The sequence below is a fragment of the Thermobia domestica genome, chromosome 12 (genome assembly GCF_964235325.1).
Source record: "Thermobia domestica chromosome 12, izTheDome1.hap1.1, whole genome shotgun sequence".
NCBI classification, from domain to species: domain Eukaryota; kingdom Metazoa; phylum Arthropoda; class Insecta; order Zygentoma; family Lepismatidae; genus Thermobia; species Thermobia domestica.
The window spans coordinates 205,136,203-205,150,986 of record NC_137465.1 but is presented as its reverse complement, the minus strand read 5'-3'; the positions used below and the strand labels follow the sequence as shown (position 1 = coordinate 205,150,986).

The window sequence follows — 14,784 nt, the reverse complement described above, 5'->3', positions numbered from 1 at the left end:
TTACCTTACGTGTGCAGTTTTGCTATACGTTTCCACTGTTTAAGTAGTAGTAGTGGTGAGAATAGTAGTAGCAGGAATGGGTTAAATGCACCGCGGGACTCGTTTTGTTCCACCTTGACTACCATTATATAAATTTTACCTTAACTGCTTCTTCAATGTTCTTCAATTCCAACAAAGTGACAGTTTTCTTCTATTGCTACTATAATACGCAATACACACACCAGAAGGTTTGGACAATCGTAAACTGCAACCAATCAGAAACGTGTTTTAGTTTCTATGGCTAGGGTCGAGGGTGAAGAGAAATATGCTGTTCAGATGTTGTTTACAATGCAGTGAGCAGAGTTGGTCGGTGGGTCAGAGTAGATCATGGTGGGTGGTGGGTCGCAGTGGGTCATGGTGATTGGTGGGTCGTAGTGGGTAACGGTGGGTCGCAGTGGGTCACGTGCTGTTAACCCACGACCCACTCAGAAAATCCGACCCACTTGACCCACTGACCCACTCCATCTATGGTGGAACCCGTCAAGTACCTAGATTGCAGTTGATATTTCTATTGTCTCGTGAAATCAACTTCCATTATGTAGTTCAAATTTGGAGATAAAACACCTATAGTCCGCTCTTTCCGCCCATAGGGTGATAATGTACTAGACCGACGAACTGTAAGAGGTGATTCCTCACATCAGAATAAGTCAAAAAGTTCCTAAGGACCTGTGGGGAAAATTGCATAGTTTCAGAGCTATGGCTGCAAAAAATCGCCAAAAAACAATTTTAAAAAGCTCTATTTCAAATTCGAGAAATCGTGGAGTGGCGGTTCTTATCAGCGTAAAGGAAGTCACGCATACGCAATCCAAAAATGCATATTTCATTAATTTTCAATGGGTGTGATTAATATTTCCTGAAGGGTAAAATTCCCTGACATGCCATCAACCAATTTTGTGACATGCTCTGACTTTATGGTTGATCCAAAGTAGGCAAACGATATGCCTTGGCAGGCCTAACACGAAATCCTTTGGCGCGAAGTCGAAAGTGTTAAGAATCGTCAACAGCGCTGTCTCTCGTACTCGGAAAAAGGAATGCTGCAATTTTTTTCCTTCACGCTTGTAAGTAAAAAAACGTGAAATATAACTTGACGAAATACATCACATCATACGTTATTCCGAACACAAAAAAAACATGGAGCTGCAGGTTCCCAACACTTCCGACTTCCGTCCGAAGCACTGGATGTCGATCGTTGTCAAGGCTTACCTCCTGTGTACTTTGGACCCCCCTTGAAATCAAGGTATATCTGAAAACTCTATTGAGAGGATATTTGAGAATTATACCTTCACGGAGTACTCTATACACCCATTGAAAATTGATATAATATGCATTTTCGGACTTTGTGTGCGTAATTTCCGTTACGCTGATCACGATTATCATCAACAGTTTCTGGAATTCGAAATAGGGCGTGTTGAAATTAGCTTTTTCGCAATTTTGAACAGCCCTAGCTCTGAAACTATGCACTTTTCGCCCATAGGTCCATATGATTTTTTCCCTTATTTTGATGTGAGGAATCACCTCTTACTATTTGTCGATATGTTTTATATATATATATAGTATATTTCAAAACAACATAGACAAGGTTTGGAGGGTGATTCCTGACACAAATATAACACAAAAAGTATAGACCAACCTGGGTGAACAATACTTCCTTTCGGAAGGGTGTCCCGAGAAAACCCACGAGCACGACGTTGTCCATCTCGAGCTAACTTGCCTTGAGAACGAACTTACTTACCTTGATTTCGGACTTTAAAAATTTCATCCGTTTTTCCAATGAAAAATATCGAATTCAACAAGGAAATAATTAGACCATGGTAATTTAATTGAAATTCAGAGTAATTTTATCCATGACAAACACTTTACCATTTTATATCGTAAATTTCAGATCCATAGTTATTGTAATAGAGTGGTGCCTGAGCAATTGACCCTTAGAAATTCAAACTCCGATTAGTTAGAATTTTACAACCTGGTTTTATAATAAGTGAAAACTCTTTAGTCGGTAGAGAAGAAGCCGTGGATCAAGTGTCAGAGTTGAGGACAATGTGTTTTGGTGGGTCAGTGGTTCATGGTGGGTGGTGGGTCGGAGTGGGTTACGGTGGGTGGAGAGTCATGGAACAGTGTGTGATGGGCCAAAGTGTGTCGTGGGTTAAATGGGTCACGGTGGGTGGTGGGTAAGTCGGTCGCGGGTCACAGTGGGTCGTGGGTCAAGTTATCATTGACCCACGACTCGGTTAACTAGTTTGGGTTCGAATCTGTCGATTTTTTATCCTTTTGATAGAAAATATTGTTTCTGTTCGCTACAGGTAGTCACTCTTTTCGTATTTTTCGCCGTCCTTCACAGTTAAAGTAACTGTCTATTCTTATTCTTTCTACGAATGATGGATCTTCTCTTTAGTTTCATGTCAAACATGCACACGTATTGAAAAGACGCTGTGGATAATAACAATAATAATATTAAATATTGCTCCTAACTCGTGCGTATATTTCACACAATATAATTTTATATTATCATGTGGAAATAAGTAAGGATGCCTGGCGCCCCCTCATATTTTTTTCGATGTGCCTTATGGGTCCACGGTGTCCAACGTTGGTCCTATCCCACTATTACCTCCTGTTCTCTCGAAGTAAGTTATTGACATTTTGCCTAAAGAGGGCTGTGCCGTGGCCCCATAACTCCCCATGACAATGTCTCTTCGTTCATTTTGCAATGAAATCGCTCATTTTTCTGAGTACTATGAGTGCATACTGTCCAAAGTTTCTCCCATCACTCTACCATTTCATATTCTCTCGATATAAATTGTTAATATTTTTCATGTTAAGATATGGCGATTCAATCATTACGCTTGATGAACAATTGAGGAAGATATTGCGTTGCCAAAAACAACACCTTTTCGTAATATATAATAATAATAATAATAATAATAATAATAATAATAATTATTATTATTATTATTATTATTATTATTATTATTATTATTATTATACTTACCACTAATGTTGCCTACCACTATTTCCAATGCAATATGTTACTAAAAAGCATTTGTTCGGATATTCTTCTCTTTCGAAATGAAGACAAGAATAAAAACAATACCCAAAGACAAAAAGTATTATCAGTATTAAACATTACCAATAATAATTGCTACGAAAGACTAAATGGACCTCTTTTACCGTCTCTCATGAGTTCTATGCATTGTTAACATTTTTTAAAAAAAATCTCCTTGCATGGGATTCGAACTGACGTTCTTTGCATTTGTAAGCCAGCACCTTAAGCACCACACCAAGATCATTGCTCGGTAAACGTTTAGTTGCCGGCGTATTTGCTGCTATTTGTATTTTAGTTCCCACTTCGACAATTTTTACTCTTTTTTCTCCGTTTAGCAGCTGTTTCTGGCTTTCTCTTTCGGCGTTGTCCTTTATTTACACTATGCACTATTCGTATTCACAGCTTGTGCCCCTTTGCAATTTCTTATTCAGATTAGACTTTTCTTGCCCCTCAGTAAACATTTGACTGATTTAATTCTTATATTCTCCATGGCTGGAACGCAGGAAAATCGCTACTCAAAAAACAGGTGTACATTTACTTTCCTGACAGACTGTACCTATATCTTATGATAGGAAAATAACCCCTATATATGCCCATATAACCATATAAGGTAAAAGAACCTTATCAAAGGGGATAAATTGGGTCAAAAACCAAACTCGTGGTACAACGTATTGCTTACGTTTATATTTTAGCAATTTTTTACCCATGAAAGGAAATGAGATGGACCTCCAATAATGATAGAGGTACATACTATGGTCCTAGGATACCATACCCAATTTTTAGATTTGACAATTTCCAAAATTTAAAGGGGATGGTTCTAGGTATCCCTGTCAAAATTTAGGGGGTGGGCCAAGACACCCCTGCCAAAATCTAGAGAAGATGGTCCTAAGTACCCCTAGGTCATTGACGTAGGCGCCAGAATCCGGGGGCGGCAAAACGCGATCAGGTACCGCCATTACTACTAGCACTCTCCTCCGTTAGTTCTTCCCCTATCCTAACGCTTGCATGTTGGTTCATATATAAGTTTCTTAGGAGTCTTCGATCTTTCCATTCCAACCCAATCTTCTTTAGAGGTCCTAACAACAATCCCCAATTAACACGGTCAAAAGCCTTTTCGAGATCAATAATAACAACATATACCTCTTTCCCTTTTTCTATAAATCTTTCACCGATCGCCCCTGATAATCCAATAACATCTCTTATGCTCCAGAGAACTATGGTGGCTCTGATTTCACTAGTGATCCCGTCCTGCAGATTACGATGACGCGAATGATCCGATCTACAGGCACACATTCTGTGGTGAGAATTTCGATTGAATCGAGCGATGTACTTTATGCTAAGTGATATAAAATGCTTTCCCATCATTGGCTTAGTTTAAAAACGCAGGCAGGAATCATTCAGATTCGAATATGAAAGATTTAATGAACGACGTAAGGAAGTTGATCGGTTTCCATTTGAGTGATACGGCTCAAAGATCCAATTAGCTTCCATCGAATGTAAATAAAAGCTTTTTATAGACATAAGTTAGGAAGTATGTGTAGTATTCGTTGATTTAAAGAAGGCTATTAAACTCCTTGAACTAGATAGTTTTAAAAATGCTTAAGATGAGATGAAAAATGCTTAAGATTCGGAAGAGACTTACACTTGAACCAACCATTAACAGTTAGAATACAATAAATTATATTGGATAATGAAGTTGAAGAAAATGTTCGACAAAAACATTGCCTTTCAATGATAGGGAACAGCAAAGAAGAGTTTTATTGGGAGAAAAGGTTAATTTGATAAAAACTAGGACTAGTGTATTTGCTTTTCAAATGATGTGGCTGTTGTTGCTAAATCCGAAAAAAAAACTGATCTCAGAAAAGATAAAAAAAAACAGTGAAAATAATTTGAGATGAAAACAAATATGAAAAAGAATAAAGCAATGGCGGTTGGGTTTATTTAGATGTTCGACAATAAAGAAGTCTGAGCAAAGAAACTAGAAGAGGTGTTCCCAAAAATTCCAATTCTTACGTAGGTGATTAGTTTTCTACGTAGGAAATATCGTTAACTAAAATGAAAACGATAAATAGAAACCAAAATGGTGAAATATGTTATTGGTGGCGTGCAGTCTTGGGAAGTAACGTAACGCAAGTAACGCGTTACTTGTAACGCGTTACTTTTTAAGTAACGTTTCCTAGTAACGCGTTACATTTTTTCCAAAGTAACTGTAACGGTAACGCGTTACAAGTTTTTAAATAACGTACCTAGTTTGCGTTACTTTTTTCGCGTTACATTTCGGATGAGTAACTACAATATATGCATATTATTTTTTTCGGAAACAAATGAATCTTTCCTGTAAGTGAATTTCTTAGAATGGAACAATGGTACACGAACGATATCAGTGGCCGACGATTCCTGCACTGTTCGCCTTTTCCTGTTTCGCCTTATGACCTCTAGCAATGAAAGTTGCATGTAAAAACCTTTAATCATTTTTTATCTTAATATACGGCGGAACGGGAAATCTCGATGTGCATTTCCCGTTTCGCCTTACGAACTTTATGTTGGTAGGCTTGCAAATTAATTCATAGATACAACTTGATTTGTTTATATAACAAAATATAGTGCCACTTGCTGTTTTTGGAAGATGAGGACAGCCTCAGGGAAATTGCGTGTACTGATTGCAAGCAACTGGAAGATTATGTCTTAGATTTTGACAGCTCCAAATCAATACATTCAGTGAGTGAACTACGAGTGCAATGGTACTGGTAGTGTACGAACTGTGATTGGTGTTGTTTTTATAAAGATGGGGAACGAAAATATTTTATCGTTTGAACATTCGAAAGAATACTTTTTCTTAAAAGCTGAAGATGATGCTGAACAGAATTTAAAAGTAAAGTGGTGCCCCGGCGGGAAATATTTATCTACAACTAGGATGCAATAATTAATGACATACAGTAAGAGGTTAATATGAATAAACTGTGTTCTGATGAGCAGACCTACTTTATTGATGTGATGTTGATGGTGTGTAATATTAGAGTTCTTTTAGATCAGTTTGCATATCTTAAAGTCCCGTTGATTATAGAGTTTGGAACAACTAGCTTTAAAAAGCATATATCGATTTTAGAGTTACTGGCAAATTTTGATTCAGCCCCAGTTCGTGGGTTCTCATTTTGTCAGTTGTAGTGTACGTAATGTTTCTCTATATTCTGTATTTTTAATTTTACATAGCAACATTGTTATTATTATGTAATTAGTTTAGCAGAATAATAATAAGCAACCGTTTTTTCTAACGCATAGAGATGGGCACGAGTCAAGCTAAAACTCGACTCGAATCCAATTCGAGTTTCGAGTAGAGCCAAAAGTAATATTCTCGAGTCGAATTCCGAGCCGATTCACTGTTTTTGGCGTCGAGTTTCGAGTCGAGTCGAGTTTGATAAATGGCTCGCTCGTTTTAACTCGTTTTGAAATCATGACCTGATTACACTGGAAAGCGAAAGCCATGAGAAATGGAAGCTAAGTAGTAATATGGAATACTTTTAGTGTTGCTCATAAGAGGGGACACTGCTCGCATCTCGTCTCGTCTCGATAGCGAGAGTACAAGAGATTTTTTATAACAAGCTTAGATCGGTTCGGCTTAACTGAGCCAATGGCTCGAGCCGGCTCTCTTGGAATGAACCATCGGCTCGAACTGGCTTGGTCGGGATGAGCCATCTGCTTGGTTCGACTCAACTGAGCGAAGGGCTCTAGCCGACTCGGTTTGGTGAGCTGTTGGCTTGGCTCACTTCTCGGTTTGGGTCGATAGTGAATGAGCTGTGAGTCGATCTGCTCGAGTCATTGACAATTCTAAACCCGGACCGAGAAGTTTTTAAGATATTTGGCCAGTGCCCTATAATTTTTACCAATGTTTGGCTCGATCCCGAATACTTAACCTAGACCCTCAACCCAAATTCAGAAGCTCGTGAACAATGTCCTTGACTCCTAGACTTCACGACTACCGAGGTTGGCAATCATCTACTATTTTAATATTCAGATATAAATAATAATAAGTTGTAGTAGTAGTACTATCATTGATAATAATTATATTGTCTATGTAAAATACTTGAAGAGAGTACTCGAAACTATACACCAGATTTGACTCGACTCGACTCGAAACTCGACCCGAATTCGAGTCGAGTTGGAAGAAATTTTTCAAGCCGAGTTCTCTTGTCGAGCTCAAAGATGTTTGTTTCTAGTCGAATCGAGTTTCAAAGAAAACTTGCTCGAATTCACTCGTGCCCATTCCTACGAGTAACGCAGTATTGCATTTTAGTCAATGTTGCATTACATTAAAATGTTCATATAGCTGTCAAGTAAAAATTTGTCCTTGCATTTACATAAATCGATTCAGAACGTGCAATAATAATAATAATAATAATAATAATAATAATAATAATAATAATAATAATAATAATAATAATAATAATAATAGCGGTAGTAATAGTAGTACGGAAAACTGAAGTAATAAGATTTTTTCACATATTCAAAGTTTCGGACCTAAAAGTAACGCGTTGGTAACGCGTTACTTTCGGAGTAAAGTAACCGTTACTTTTTGAGGCAAGTAACGCGTTAGTAACGCGTTACATTTTAAGAGAAAGTAAAGTAACTTGTAACGCGTTACATTTTTACAAGTAACTTACCCAACACTGGTGGCGTGTTGTTTGTAACGGTGCCGTTTGCCACGATTTTGCCACAGTATCTGGATTCTGATCTTAGATCTCATTATCGTGAAGATTCACACCAAGGATGTTATAAAACAGAGGATCTGCACATATGTATCTTCATCCTATTAACTCAATGAAGCCAAAAACCAACCGAACATCGGCACGTCTGATTGGCTACTTTCGTTTCCGCCATCTTCTGATTGGCTTCTTTCGTTCCCGCCATGATTGTTGGCTCAAAACATTGCTATCTTACTGGGCGGAGTGGGCAGAGTAGGGGTGGCGAAACTGTGACATATGGCTTCAAGATTTTGTTGTAAGGGCAGATCCTCTATTTATAACATCCTCGATTCACAAATATCTTGAGTAAAAGGAAGGGTTGCCAGCCACCAGAACAAGAGGTAAGTGTTCTCGCCTTTGGGACGAGAGAGGTCTCATTAGATTCGCTGCAGAAAGAGATTATTAAGCTCCTAACAAATGAACACAAAACATCATTAATATCACAATAATATTACCATAATCATTAATCATGTTATTTTGGTGATAATGATGAGAAGCTTATTTCATGAGTCAATGAATAGAGTTGAAAAAGAAAAGACTCAAATGTTGAATATTGCATTGCACAGAACAATAATATGAACATTAGATAAGACGACAAAACATATGGTAAAGTACTTGACTTCCCCCCCCCCAAAAAAAAATGTGTATTATGAGAATGAAAAACTGCTGGTTGGGACGATAAATCAATGAGTGACATAAAGAATAATAGGAGTAAAAGAATATAGCGTGAAGTAATTAAAAATATGTTAGAGCTCCTCTGAGTTGTGTGGTAGAAGATATAATGGAAGGAAAACAAGGAAAATAGAGAAATACGAAATTAGTACATAATGTTAATAGAATATAATTCCTACGTCAAGACGAAGTTTCCTAAAAATCATAGTATGGATCTTGTAAATATATAGCAAGTTATTTGCCAGTGATAAATGGCGGATCTAGCCCGGGGCCGGGGGGGCTATGCTCCACGAGTTTTTTGCATGATTAAATATTATTTTTATATTTTTGAAAGTTTATAGTAAACTTATGATATTGATACCTGTCATAGTCTGGGATCTGGCTGCCCTCAGTTTTACCTTTTACATCCACCACTGCCAATGATAGAAGAAAATTATGATTAATTGTGCTCGTAGAGGGAGAAACCAGATCCCGTTAGCTTTTAGTTGAAGTAGCTTTCCATTTACCTCATGATTTTCATGCAAATTTAGGTCGGTCTACTAGCATTTTTTTTTTCTAGTCGTCCCCCTCAACTTTTACATGTCAGAGACGCCCATGATAACAGGCAACATTAAGCCAGAGGCGGATTTATGACGGACTTCTGGGGGGCAGTGGGTTGTAATACTACTACTTGGAGCTACTTTAAGATCCCGGAGAGATGAGGGGGACATGTCCCCTCCAATCTTGGAACTGGAAGGACTGTCCCCTCAATAATCCGATTTGAATGTATTTTTTTTGGAAAAAATGTGATGATTTGTGTTCGATTCCCACAGAGGAAAGTGAGATGAAACTGATGTTACCCCAGAATAAGCCTCAAATCTGCCCGCCTCCCAATGTTGAAGACAACTTTGTTTCCTGATCCTCCACAGGATTGTTTTTCAACTTCGCAAATATTTTGAGCAAAGTTAAAAGAAAAGGAAACGGTCTTACTTGCCCCCCCCCCCCCCAATGTTGAAGACAGATTTATTTGTAAATCGAATAGTTAAAAACCGTTTATTTATTAATCGAATATTTAAGAACCGTTTATTTGTTGATCGAATAGTTTAAAACCGGATAACTTTTGACGGTTAACCGTTAAACGATTCCCTCTTTGCACTCACTGAAAAATTTTGGCTAAAATATTTTGAGATGATGATTTTAACTAAACCGTCAATGTTATTTAAGATATAAATTACACGAACTAACACCAAAACGAAGAAGGTAACCTGGTTCTCTCTTATCAAAAAGCTTAAGAGGAGTGCATTAAGGTACGCATATCCTCATTATATGTAAATAAAGTGACAGTAAACTCTACTTTGAAGAGCTCACATAACGTCTATGTAGAGCATAAATCCTAAACAGCACAAAAATTTGTTAATGTCAGTCATATAAGCCATAATCGAGAATCAAACTCATGACCTTCGGAAACTAAATCTAGCCTGTGCATGCCTATAACGTAATAAAGAGAATACATGAGGTTAGAAACCTTCCCAAATTATATCTTTAGCAACTTTAGGTGATCAAATACTAAAATTAGTTCTGGAGACCATGACTTTGGTTCTGCCATTAACCCACCAATCATGAAATTTTAGTGTTCGTTCATGTACCCAGGTCCTATAAAAACCTATACTCATGACGTCATTATTATTTATCCACGAACGGAAACGAAAGGTAGTAACTAGGTTCAGCTCATCACTTCCCTCTTTTACCTTCTCTAGGAATGAATGTATTCTTTCAAAGTAAACCATTACACATATATGTTCTTGGTTTGTCATAAGAAATAACTCCTCAATGTTATTTCGTTACATGAGTATGATTAATCGTTATTACAATGAACCTATCAGTTTTAAACAAAACGTAAATGTGACGTCACAGACGAAAACAAGAGGTACTAACTAGGTCCAAAATAATAACATAATATCATCCCTTTTCTCCTTCTCAAAGAATGAATATATCTTTTCAAAGTAAACCATTACACACTATTTGACAATTAAACACCGTACTTGTTCAAACAAACAAAGCCAACAATACTGTGACAATGAATACGTAAGCATATGTAACACGATATAGTTGACGATTCTTTTTCAACATATGATTATAAATCAATACACAAAGAGGCTTTTAAAATCTTTCCAACAGTTTTATTTAATCCACAAACGAATACAATATAAATTATTATTGTTAACCAAGTCCGGGATCGCCCCTCTCCCTCTTTTATGCGTCTCAAATAAATGTGTGCTTTCCTGGACACACTTTTTGACAATTGAATATCGTGGTTCGAGTCCCATAAGTCCCGTGAATGAAAACTATACCTTAACCAAAAATCAAGTATTCCTCCCAAAGTTTTCGAGTTAAGTTGATTTTGAGTTTAACGTCCCGTTCAGCAACGAGGATAGAACCTACTAATTAACGTGAAATCCAAACCGCATGAGCTCCTTCCGGGAATCGAACCCTGGTCTCCCACGTTAAAGGCGCATACGCTAACCGGATAGCCACGGAGGAACTCCGAAGTTTTCGAGTTTCATATTAATACTAATACTAATTTATACTATTACTGGGTCTATTAATTCATAGTGTAATAGATCATCAAGAAAGAGAACAAACCTTGTTTTAGTAATTTTATACCCATAAAACGGAACGAAACAAGCCATCATAACCTCCAAGCTAAAAATCCCAGTTCAGTGACGTCTTTGAACACATTAGCTCGAACCGTGGGAAGTAAAACTAAAGATTTCATTTGCACCAGTGTTAGTCCATCTCATCAAAGGGATAACAATCTCCAAATTTTATGCCATAAAAGGGAACGAAAAATATAAAGCATTCGTAAACCTGTACTATTTCATAACGTAATAAATCATCAAGACAATATTTTTAGTAATTTTAAAGAATCATCATAACCTCTAATTCTAAACTTCCAATTCAATTACGTCATAGCAGGGCCAAGGTACCTCTGACTCATTCGCACCAGCGTGCATGGCCCCTGAATAATCATAAGCAAAATTTCAATAGGTGACGCGATCCCGGGCCAAAGCACCCCTGATTCATTCACTATGGTCCATGAGGCCCCAAATTGGATAATCAAAAGTTAGATCAGGTGAGGCCAGTACTACTGAGGGTCACTACGAAAGTTTTGAGATACGCATTGTTGTGGCACAGTATTTGAATTCCAACAATTGCGTTCGATAGTGGTATCCAGAGCGAAGAAGCGAAGCAAGTTTCAACTCGCCTCGCTTATCGGCGTGGCCGTATCGCCTTCACTTGTTTGTTGATGTGAGCAGTATTAGGCTGTCTAGAATGGAGCTGGAAAGGGAACATTTTCGGGCAATGATCCTTTACGATTTCAAAAGTGATTTGAACGAGGTACAAAGCTTGACTGTTTGCAGGGGTCATTTGAGGAATCTTGCTCCTTCCCGTGCTACAATTTTTCGGTGATTTGGTGAATTCAGAAGAGGCCGCTTAAAGATGAAGAGAGAGCTGGACGTCTGGCAACAGCTGTGTCAGATGAAGACATTGCCGCTGTGGAACAAATGATTCGAGAAAATCCTCGAACAACTTTCAAGGACATTGAATCTACAGTGAACATTGGATCGCCAGCAGTAACAAGAATTCTTCATGATCATCTTCGGCTCAGGAAGGTTTATCTCGTTGGGTGCCTCACACTTTGACTGACCAGCAAAAGCGCATGCGTGTGGAATGGTGTGAAGAAATGTTTGCAAGATTTGATGGAGGCAATTCTCGACGCGTCTCTGACGTTGTTACTGGTGATGAGACTTGGATCTATCAATTTGACCCTGAAAATAAACGCCAGTCTAAAGTTTGGATCTTTCCAGACGAAAATCCACCCACGAAAGTGAAACGACCGCGAAGTGTAGGGAAGAAGATGGTAGCAACTTTCCTTTTCAAATCTGGCCATGTTGCAACTGTTCCACTTGAAGAACAAAGACTGTTACTGCTCAGTGGTACACCACTGTTTGCCTAACAAAAGTGTTCTAGAAGCTTCGCGAACAGCGTCCAAGAACTGGATTGCGTAGGATCCTGCTTCATCATGACAACGCGTCCACACACACGGCCAACATCACGATTCAGTTTTTAGAACCTACGAAGGTCAAACTTATGACTCACCCGCCGTATAGTCCTGACCTGGCCCCGTGTGATTTTTTTCTGTTCCCGAGGATAAAAAGATCACATGCGTGGGAAGAGATTTTGCAGCCCTGAAGAAGCTGTAGTGGCTTAAGAGAATGAACTTTCAACACTTGAAGAGAAAGACTGGCAACATTGCTTCCAAAAGTGGTTTTCGAGGATGCAAAAGTGTGTACAGTGTAATGGTGAATACTTTGAGAAAATGTAAGCGTTAAATTGATTTTAATTGCGTAAGTTATTTCACATCTCAAAACTTTCGTAGTGACCCTCGTATATGCCTTCTGCATCTGAATGGGCCCCCCAAATTTACAGAGAAATTGGCGCCCTTGGCACCATGGTGTGTTAAAAGGAAGCGAAAGATTTTATGCCAAACATCCATGCTGTTTGTGTTGTGTGGGAAATTGAATTGTAGTAAAGAAAAATAAGTTGGAGTAGGGATGCTGTTATTATGCTGATTGAAAAATATGAGGATCATCCTTGTTTGTACGAAGTTAAAAGTCTTTTGTATCATAATAAGCTTATGCGACAAACGGCTTTAGAAGAAATAACGACTGAAACCTCTGTTTTTAGTTTCGGAGCCATAATTGCGCTTTTCTCCAACCAGTGATTTGTATGCCACGTCACGACAAGATACTTATCAAAATGCTACCGTGAAAAAACATAATGCCATAGAAGATTATATGATATTTTTGGTAGTATATCTCCTACGAGAAATGCTACGATAAATGCTTCCGTGAAAAACTAGCCTTAGGCATTATTATTTATTTCACATGCTACCATATGAATACCAATAAAAATTACAATTAAGCACCTGCTGACCTGCACATATTAGGAACAAATGAACTGATTAACGAATTATAAAGGAACTAGAGTCGGAACTGTACGAATTTAGAAAGGAGTGAATTTACAATACAGGTTTCAGCTGAACATTGATAAGTAGAACCACTCTAAAGCTAACAGTGGAGTAGGGTAAGGTAAGAACAAGCAGAGAAGAGTCGGGTTAGCTTAGAATTATGAAAGTTGGGATCCATTTTGTTAAAATTAATCTAGTTTAATTTCTGGTGTCTGCGTTAAGGTATCAACTGGAGTGGGCATTGTAAAGTTTACCCTCCCCAAAAAACTGAATGAAATATACAAATACAAACGTGTGTACCAAAAATTATAATGGAAGCAGGAATCATTATGGTGGCACCACATTCCTTACCTGTGGGAGCAAATAATAATAAACAAAATTACGGTACTAATAGAATCAGATTTTTTAAGGTACTAGATAACTTTTGTAAGTAAACAATAAATTTGATCTATGTGGCGACTCCCAGATAGTTGAACTGCACGTATAGCTTTTCGCAAATAAATTCTTAAGCTGAAACTTGTATCCCCATTTGTTTGTGTGATATGAATGTTACTACTTGCCCCATTAAACAATTATCATATGACTACTAAAATTTCAAATAAAATTAAATGTGAAGCTTTGAACAATGATTACCTGAAGCAATTAATCATACAGTAACGTCTGCAATTTGTTTAAACAGGCATTTAATCTACATGCCACTCAAAAACCACTTTAAAACCGAGTGTCCCTATCCCTGCAAGAAGTATGAGTCTTTTTTCCTTTCCCTTCTTCTTCTACGCTATATTACACCACGGAAAAATACTGCAAGAAAGGGAACACTGCTATCAAGGATCTACCAACGTCTACCATCTACCTCTTCGATTTCAACATGTACCGTTAGAAAATTAAATAAACAGTGTTTATAATACAATGATTAGGAAATAAATAAAATTCGATAGTAATAATAATTTATCGCACTGAACACTAAAAATGCCTATACTCTGGAAACTTATTCATTACTATCTGGTACTATCCAAGTTTACGAGAACGAGATTTTTAAAGTTTAAAGAAACATCTAATGTTATTTCCAAGGAATATACGATATGTACAAGTAATCAAAATATATGGGGATCTGACATCCCTAATAATTTTTAAAAATATAATCCAAAACGTATGTTTATAAGCATGTAATACTTCATAACATTGGAAAAGATACATGGCATCATGGGGGAGCATTACACCCAAGGCGAGACTTTTGGATTATTACCCCGAAAGCATCATAAAACTTTACTTTTATTATTAAG

At 37.6% G+C, this 14,784-nt stretch overlaps 1 protein-coding gene across 2 annotated transcripts in view; it reads right to left on the bottom strand.

The window, feature by feature from the left end:
- LOC145666966 (uncharacterized) overlaps positions 1 to 14,272 on the bottom strand; it is a 32,608-nt gene extending 18,336 nt beyond the window's left edge. The window contains exon 1 of one of the 2 annotated variants that reach the window (XM_081734607.1): positions 14,135 to 14,272. The gene's annotated coding sequence lies outside the window, so the exon portion shown is untranslated. The remainder of the gene's footprint in view (positions 1 to 14,134) is intronic. The other variant, XM_081734606.1, reaches the window with a different exon arrangement.
- Positions 14,273 to 14,784: the final 512 nt, after the last annotated feature.